This window comes from Nylanderia fulva, unplaced genomic scaffold, assembly GCF_048542155.1.
Source record: "Nylanderia fulva isolate GAGA-0341 unplaced genomic scaffold, ASM4854215v1 Scaffold11, whole genome shotgun sequence".
Classification (NCBI taxonomy): Eukaryota; Metazoa; Arthropoda; class Insecta; order Hymenoptera; family Formicidae; genus Nylanderia; species Nylanderia fulva.
The window spans coordinates 5,023,752-5,033,760 of record NW_028189302.1 but is presented as its reverse complement, the minus strand read 5'-3'; the positions used below and the strand labels follow the sequence as shown (position 1 = coordinate 5,033,760).

The 10,009-nt window shown below is 39.4% G+C and overlaps 1 protein-coding gene across 1 annotated transcript in view; it reads left to right on the top strand.

Moving 5' to 3' along the window:
- The first annotated feature begins 279 nt into the window (after positions 1-279).
- The window catches only part of LOC114936890 (uncharacterized), a 30,223-nt gene continuing 20,493 nt past the window's right edge, over positions 280-10,009 (top strand). The window contains exon 1 of the mRNA XM_029310237.2: positions 280-382. The gene's annotated coding sequence lies outside the window, so the exon portion shown is untranslated. The remainder of the gene's footprint in view (positions 383-10,009) is intronic.

The window sequence follows — 10,009 nt, the reverse complement described above, 5'->3', positions numbered from 1 at the left end:
GATTTTACAATCGAGTTTTCCCTCCCTGCGGGATTATCATAATAAATCCGCGAAAGACGATATCCGGAAAGGGAACGATTCGCGCAAACGTTATACATTATAATGCGCGCATAATTAAATCAGTGCCGTTTAATAATACACTCCGGAGCGTTTAAATTTCTCCCGGGTGTATAATATCTCCCTCTCTCTCCTCCTCGGGTTGATGAAAAACGATAGCGACGCACCGTGAGAGCTCATAAATTTTAACACAATCGCCGCGCGCGCATCGAAACGTCGATAGTTTAAGCGTCAATTGCCGCTTAAGCGCAGTTGCAACGCGACTGTCGGTTAAATGCAATTGCTGCAACTGTTAAGTGCTACTTGTGAAGCGGACGATTAACGCGTAATTTATCTACGAGTCTGAACTCTCGAATGTATTCGATGCGGATGCGCCGAATATAAACGAATCGTTTACGAATGAGGAATTTTTTCAAGCACGCGATTTGCAATTCAATCTAGAAAATGCAGATCGTGTGTGTGTGTGTGTGTGTGATTCGGCAGAGAGTGGATTAATCAGATTTCCAATCGTCCAGCTGATAAACGCGCGGCTGATAAGTTCGCGCAAGATTTCCGGCAGCAACGTCGTAAATATTATCTATCCGATCTGCGAAGGGAAAAAAAAGCGAGCGGAGAAACTTTTCCCGAACTTCGGATAAGATCGCGTTACATTTTTCACGAGCTTTAATGCACTTGCAGAGCGTTGTGTAAAGCGCGATTAAACGGTATATCGCGATCGAGATCGGCCTGAAAATAATATTTGCACACGAATGCAATTTTTTCTAATTTTTCGCATTCGTATATCGAACTCGATATAATTTCGTATATAAATTATTATAGGAGAACTGCAGAATATTTTGTGGGATAACGGGGGCAAGTTTTACATTTTATCTCTCACACACATGTACATATGTAAAATACAAATATATTAATTTAAATTTGATTATTTTCCCCTTTGCCAAATTTATATATAATTTACGGTTATAATCCAGCAGACTCAATGAAACAAATTCTCCCACTGTTTCAGATTTTCCAAGACCAGAAATTAATTTTTTCCCTAATTTTTTAGTATTATTTTTTCTAAATATATAATATCTATATGATTTACAATATTTTTGTCAATAATGAAAAGGTTCGAGAGTTAAAAAAACAGAAATTTAAATCAAATTATATAATATATATGTACGATAATCGAAACAAACATGTCACTATAAATATTTCAATAATCACCTTTTTCGTTTATATTACATCAATTTTTTTAGCTGTGTCTCTATCAAACACATTAAAATCAAATAACACGACGATGAAAATATAAATGAAGGAATCGATTTTTAACAACACAGAAAAATAGTAAAATTTCCTGACTTTTCCCTGACACCCTGTAATCGGACGAATGCAATTTTTCATAATAGACGAGAGACATCTCGAAATGCTATGCGTGACTTTTCCCAAACCATTCGCAATATTTCTTTCTTGAAGCTTCGATACGCGCGCATCGCCAGCTAAAAATGTATTTCCAGAACGTACGAGAAGAGAAAGAAACGGAAAAAGAGCCGGACGGACATCTAAAAATAACGAACTCTTTTCGGCTGCCTCTCCCTAATATCTTTCTCGAACTCTCTCGAAGGAATCTCCGCAAAACTTGTCGGAGACTCTGCTCAAGGGGATCGCAAAAGTCAAGTCCAGACAATGATTCCCACTGCGGTTCGCCCGATATATATACGCGGTGTCCCAAAAACAGAGTTGCGAAACTTTACCCCCGACTAAATTAATACGGTCGATTTGTTCCGCGCTAATCAAGGGAAAGATAGAGATTCTCCCGACGCATAATTTCCCTGTCCCTCGAGAGATGCCCTTCTCTCAACGGATCGGATTTTCTCTTAATCTACAAATTCTTGTTGACGAGGAATAAAAGTACGAGAATAGAACGCGAACGATTTGCGCGGAGATAAAAAAAAGGAGGAAAAAAGAGAAAAGAAGGAGGATGATACATGACGTCGTTTGCTTATTTCCTCGTTGCATCGCGATATTCGCGCTTCATTAGCGCCCGATTTCCCTCCTCGACATCAACCGAGAGAGCTCGCTTATTTAAACGAGAATACACTGTAAAAATTATGTAAAATTACATGATAAATAATGAAAAGGTAAACATTTCTATTATATTTGTCGTGTAATTTTACATTTATAATTTATGTAATTTTACATATTTTTTTACAGTGCATATATGCATCTGGCGCAGCACAAAATGATGGCCGACCAACAATCTTTCGAGAAAAAAAAGCCAAACTTTAGTAAACGACGTGCGTCGGGATATTGTCGTGTAAAATTAAAAAGCCGCCTTTATGCGAGAGATTAACTCGTTCGATGTATCGAGGTTTCCGTCATTTTGTAACATGTACAATTTCTGTGTCGCACTGATGACGGTATAAAAAAATTAATAGCGCCAGAGGTCTCGGTTTCCGAGATTGCGTTTCAATGATTAATTATACGACACGAGCATGATTTTTACAATTTACAAATTCAGGACGCGTGGTTTTGCGCCCTGAATTTACGATCGGGAACACGCGAAGAGGACCGAGATGAGATGACGAACGGAAGGAAATCGAATTAAGTTTTAATCAACGTAACGACACTCTCGTCGAGAGCTTATCGCTTGGACTCTCGCGTTCCCGGAGAATTAACGCTGAAAAACAAGTTATCCACCTACGAAGTCTAACGAGCACGTAGGCGCGAGCAGAGAAATCCGCGTATTTCCTCTGAAGACGAAGAAGCGCCGCGAAAATAGAAAATGATTATCACGAAGAGAGATAACGAGAGAGATTCGCGGAATAATCAATATATATCGCTTCTATCTCCTTCCTCATCCATCTCTCGAATATTAAAATGTCAAATTATATTTCACTCGACTTTTGTACAGGTAATACCGCAAGGAAATGATCTCTCTTGACGATGAATCAAACTTTCTTTTCAATTGTATAAATATTAAACAGGGTATCCGACAGACTCGCAATGACAAAAATTCCCTGACTTTTACAAATTTTCCAAGAGCAGAAATTCATTTTTTCCCCGACTTTTTAGTACAATTTTTTCCAAATATATCATTTGCACGATATAACACGATAAAAATATAAATTAACGAACACGCGTAGATAAATCGGTTTTTAACCTACTAGAAGTCAAGGAAAAGTTTATATATTTATTTGTAATAAAAAATGTCACATTATTGAACAAATGTAGAATAATGTGACAAATCCAGATAAATAGTAAAATTCCCTGACGCAAACCCGGTTTTCCAGATTTCCTAGACACCTTTCGCTAAAAATAATTTTCCTCGAACAACTCGCGTTGAACAGAACCTACCTCAAGACACCTCGAAAAAAAAAAACAGCTCGAAAAGCGCGACGTTGGCAGCTCAAAACGCGAGACGTTTAAAAAAAACCCGCCTCCAGCTGATGTTGTCAGCGAAATTCGCGAAATCAAATCCCCCTATAATCCGACACGCGCGAACGAATAACGTCCCATCTGAAAGCAGTCGGGATTTCTGCGACAGCGCGGCAAAAGACGAGAGGGACTCTCTCGTCTGCCCTTGAAAACTTCTCTCGTCTACGTGCCTGACCCCCGTTCATATCCGACACTGAACCGAGAACTGCCCTTGACGAGGCGGGCGAGGCCCGACACGTCGGTAGTCGCAGAATGAAGGAGCGAACCGGAGCGGAGGCCTCAAACGAGATCCGCAGATAGAGAGACGACGGTTGTGCGTCGGTGGTGGGGTGGTTCCCCTAAACGAAAGAGACGAGAGAGAGAGAAAGGGACGGTGTAGAATTCGGCGCCAGTGAACCGCACGGCCCATGACCGATTGTTCTCCGATCTCACGAATTTCAAGGACGTCTACGCCAAACCGGCTCGGGAGGGCGATTTAGAAATCCTCCTCCTTTCTGGGATGTCTCTCTCCCTCTTCAACCTCCGTTTACGAGACGATTCATCTCATTTCCTTTTCCCCGACTCGCCTCGTGCAATTTATTATATGTATATATAATGTGAGAGATAAATATATAACTGCGAATTTTCATTAATTTTTTTCGACTCGAAGACATTTATCTTGTTAGCGGGAATGAAAGGTAAACTCTTGATAATTTATAGAAGGCATTTAATGAAATAAAAATGTGTGCTGACAAATAGATGTAATATAGATTGATGATACGAGGACGAAAGAGCAATTTATATAAACTTTTATCTCCGCGTATCTATATTTGTTCGATGCACTTTCCGCGCCGTCGTCTCTTTGCACTCTCTTACATAGATGAGGCCACGCGGTTTTATATATTTACTCTCTCGCGAGAAAAAGAAACTATAAGCACACTCTTAGTTAAGGTCTTCGTGGAATTTAACGAGGAGCCTTTAAAAGTGCTAAAAGCCAAACGTGAAGAGAATCCCGAACCTTTATCTTATATATCATTTACGCTCTCCGCGTTTCTCGAAGATGCGCACGCGATGATGACGTGTTAGCGCAGGAATTTGTGCAGCGCGGCTCGATGCACCAAAGCGCAGCGCGGCGACATTCCTGCGGAGCGACATTCCAATTAGACGTTTCCCGTTCACGTTCCGATCGGTCAACTTCCGCGATTACGCGGATGCGTGAGATCCCGAAGATACCCCGACTTGAGCTCAAAATCCGATTTTCTCATTTATATTCATAATTAGTTTCACATTAAAAAATGGAATATAATTAAAATCCCATTCTTTGGTTAGTATAAAGTACGTTAAAATAACACAATGTGCATATATATTTTTAATTTGACATAAATATATGTTCTGCTTTATTTAGTGACAAGATTTATTTTTTTTATTTTATAAGTAGGAAAAATTTTAAATCAACATATTTTCAGTTAATTTTTACATCAAAATTCTATATTAATTTTACACAACATATATTTCAAATGACTTGAAGTTTTGCATTTATTTTGTGTTAAAATATTAATAACAGTATTCGTGTCTCTGATATCGATCTCTGCGTCAAATTGAAGACAAATTTTTCAACCGTGCGTAAATAATCGAAAAAAGTCTTTTGGCGAATTTGCGCGAGGAAGGAAATTCCACGATCGCGGCGCATTCCTATAGAATTACGAGCAAGGCTTAAGGTGCCTGCAGGTGCATTCGTCGTGCAACGCTGATTCAGACGGAAATGCGCTGCTTATCGACGACACGCAGCTCGCCCCGCGATTTAAATGTCGCCGAGCGGTCGCGCCCGATCCTCGATAAAGGCGACCGGCATTAATTAAGCACTCGCGTGAGCGAGATCCACCCGGTTTTCTGCTAGATTTTCACAGATTAAGGTAGTTCTATCGTTTTTCACAATTCTTACGAATTTTTTAGAAATTTTAATATGTTGTAGACGGAGTTAATATATATCGATTACGAAATTTTTAAGTCGATTCACCGTGTAATTTAACAGTTATTTACGATTAAAAATAGCATTTTTTCTATACACCACGTGAAAGGGTGATGGCTTTTTCATCACATTTTAATATATAACAATAGAACGGATCTTACGATTTTAATAAAAAAAACCAGTGGGGTATACAATATGAGTGTGGGATTATTTAAAAAAAAATAAAAAAATAAATTTTTTCCACCGTTTAGTTTCAAAGATATTACTTTTTAGAAGAAATGAATTTTTTTCCAAACGGAACATGGAGAGAAATTGCAATGACGATGTGTATTCATATACACGAGCTGTTTCTATGTGAAGAGGTTCAGACTGTACAGACTCAACTAAAATTGTTGAAACTTTTAGTTGATATTACAGCGATAGAACTACCTTAAATACATCGCGTCCTCCCTAATTTCGCGACAACTTTCAGACACTTCCCATTAACGAACGAATCAAATTGTCCACCTTCATTTCCAATTTATCGGACCGTAAAAATAAAATTGCGCGCTTAAAAGTGCATAAATATTCATACATATTTTATTTTCATTCAACATCAAACTACTTTAATTAAAAAAAAAAAAAATTATATCAATCTCGTTCGGATTCACCCGATAAAGAGAAAATCAAGAGTGCGAATTGAATCGAAAATTCTGAATCACCAGAGCGAATAAATAAGTTTCCGCGTGAAAGTCAAACGTGTCGATCTCGCGGACGTACCTATACATTTATATATATTTATGTACCCATCTACCTACCTATACCTACCTGCCTTCGGACCGAGTGTTATTTCGCATGCTGGCGCGGCGGAAATACATACACACACGTATTATATATATACGTAGATGTATATTTATTCGATTATTCGCACACTCGTCGTATATATATATATATATATATTCCAGATGTGAGAGAGAAAGAGACACCAAGCGCGAACGAACACCACACGATAAAGTACATCTCGCCCGAGTGGATGCTGCGTCGGAAATAGTCTCTCTCGCACAGGGTTCAGCTCTTTGTCCTAATCACGCAGTCCTTATCAAAATCCTTCGGACTTTCGAAGCGAGGGTGCAAAAAAAAAAAAAAAAAGATAGGAAGAATCACCGAGTTGGTTCACCACGACTGGTTTCCGCGACTAAGCACTCCCGGCTGCACGAACTCGAAGAAAGAAAGTGCTCGAACTGAAGAAGAGTGGACGAGAGGCAAGAAAAAGGGGAGCGAGACGTCGGCGACGGGAGAGGGAAGAAAGAGAGAGAGAGAGAGAGATAAATGATGGAAAGGTGGACCTGGAAAAAAGACGGAGAGAGAGAGAGAGATTCGCAGACGATCCGGGAGAAAGAGAGAAGAGTCGGCGAAGAAGAAGGGGAGCATGAGAGATAGCGAACGTCGGTGAGGCGGCGGCTTTGGTGGGGTTGCACAGACAGGGGCGGGGCCCCGCGCAAGGGGTGAGGAGAGGAGGAGGGTGCCTAGCAACAAGCCTGCCGGCAGCCGGGCAGAGCAGCGTGATTAAATAAAAGCGGCGTCGGGCACGGCGACCCAACAGGCGTTGACATCAGCGCGCACCAACACAAAGACCCCGAAGCGGTGGCCGGCCGGAGGGGTAGAGAGAAAAAGGGGGGGGGGGGACACACACGCCACGAACCGGCAAATTCTCCCAGCCCATATGACTCGAGCCGGGTCGACCGAAAGAACAAAAAAAAAAAATCGGAGATAATGCGCTCTTCGAGATGATAACGGAGATTTTCGGGAGAGAAAGTATCGCGTCGGGAAGACCGCGTATTTGTTAATTCTCTTATGATAATTTTTTCATAGGACAATGTTTTTATATTTCACGACGTTAGATTTCTTTCGCGAATAAAGAGAGAAATTCGTAAAATGTTGATATTAATATTAGAGCGTATGATTCATCGTCGATAGATTCGAATCTCTTAATCTCGTCAACGAGGACGCGATGCCTCGCATTGTTGGCTGCTCTAGCGGACGAGTAAAATATTTGACACGTTTGAGATCATTAGCAAAGTTATTGTCCGTGCGCGAGTAATTGAAATCAAGGGTGACAAATAAACTCGGAGATGCTTGTGAAACGCGAGAGATGAATCCGTGGATGCGATATAAATGCAGTTGCATCTGACGCGGCGTCGAACAGAATGCCTCATTATCTCGACGCTTGACAAAATCAAAAAGAATTAATCAAACGATCAGAAAAATCATATATATATATATGCCAAATTTTGCTGATTTTTCTGATCGTTTGATTAATTCTTTTTGAATTATTGGGATCTCTTTGAAATTATTGGGATGATGATTCAGCCTAATCTCTCGAATTTAATGTCCTTAAAACTTGGACATCGACTAAAAATCTTCACCTTCAAGCGTAGACACAACTCGGTTGTGTCTCGGCATGAAAGAGACATAAATGAATAAAAATGCACACGCGAAGGTCAGTTTTTTTCTTCGATTCTTCTCGAGAGCGCAGGCGTAAAACTGCCAATTATGGGCAGGCGAATTTTTCGAGAGAGAGAGAGAGAGAGACAGAGATTCGTGCCGGTGACACGTCGGTGTCGCGAAGGAGACGAGACCGAGAAACGGAGTCATCCAAGGTCCGACTTTGGCTCCGGCCTTATACAGAGATCGCGCGCACCTGTTTCGGATCCGCCGTACCGGATCTCCTTGCGGATCGGCCGCAACAAAAGGCCGCCGGTAATTACCGTGTGGAGGTTATTTGTCGCAATTAACGGGCTTAATTACTTGGCGATCCACCCGCCTCTACGGTCCGCGTATGCGCATTAAGACATAAACGAGCTTCGAGAGCTCGAAAATGCATCGTCGAAACCGAATCGCGTGTATTTGAAAAAGGGGGAATTTTTTTTTTTTTTTTTTTTTTTTTTGCGGAATTAATTTCCTTATACTTGCAATTAAACCGTATATTTTTTTATATATCTTATCGCCTTGAAAATGTAATACAGGAAAACTAATCTGAGAAAAGATATACTTGCAAATTTTACGATGAAGATATTGCGCGTAATTTTTTTCTCTTTAATTCGCAGAATATTTTTTGATTGTAATGTTTCTAAAGAGAGATAAGTTTGAACTGAATAAATAAATTGACTTCTTTGTACGACATATGATTTTGAAAATGTTATTAATAACAGGAAAACTAATCTGAGAAAAGATACTTGCAAATTCCACGATGAAGATATTGCGCGTAATTTTTTTCTCTTTAATTCGCAGAATATTTTTTGATTGTAATGTTTCTAAAAAGAGATAAGTTTGAACTGAATAAATAAAATGATTCCTTTGTGCAACATATGGTTTTGAAAATGTTATTAATACAGGAAAACTAATCTGAGAAAAGATATACTTGCAAATTCCACAATGAAGCTATCGCGCGTAATTTTTTCTCTTTAATTCGCAGAATATGTTTTGATATCGTAATGTTTCTAAAAAGAGATGAGTTCGAACAGAATAAATAATAAATTGATTTCTTTGTACATGTGACTTTTTAATGTATACCAGTGACACAGAGAACATCGTCTCGAGTTACACAATAATTTTCAAAAGTTTGTCAAGCCTCTTACGACCTAATCTTCAAATAATTAATTCTGTTTTACCTTATACCGACGAAAATTAAGGATCAAAAAACGCGTTTATCTCTGACGCGCGCGAGACAATTTTTCGCATATTTCGAGGAAAAACCTTATCTGTGCCAGGATTGCTAATCACAATGAACATTAAAAACCTGCGAGTAGAGATAGAGAGAGACATTCCTTTGCGATAAAATATTTAAAATCATTTTTGCTGTATTCAAAATGAAAATATATCTCGAAACTTCAAAGGAAGAGGATTGAAAAAAATTGTCGATCTCTAAAGTCACTTTGAATCATACTATATAATGACCTCGATCGAAATCACCAACACAATAATCGAAGCGAAAGGCGAAACTCGAAATTTGCCGGTAGCGTGAAATAAGATACTTCATCGTGTAATATTATTCAGTATTAATATTCCACAGCATTTGTTGGGTATAACATCGCAAAATATTATATAAAGTCGACGATCAATAATCAAGTACCTACACGGAAGAAAAAACCTGTCGAAAGCGACACGCCCGTATTTTGTTGTAATTTTTCGATAGCAAAACTATTTTGTTGCCACTTTGCACATACGTAAAAAAAAAAAAAAAAATGTAACACTCTTCGAGAAATAAATTCGAAATTCGTTACCTTGTCGTCGTAAAACAGTCGGATTAAATTTGCTTAATTATATCAAAGCTGAACATAATTGGCGAAAAATATGCGATCAATTTTCAGGAGAGATTATTCACGATTAAACGACATCGGGGCTGTCGTCGCCTCGTCCAACATGCGGAGGCGTTGATTTCTTCAACGTCAATTCAAATTAATCCTCATTCGCATTGAATTGCACTCGCATATACAAGACATACGTCGTTTCAACGCGTTAAATTCCAAGAGCGAACGTCCGACGCGGACTCGAAGACGACTTTTCGCGAGAAGAAAAGAAGAGGAGTCGCGTCTTTATCATTCT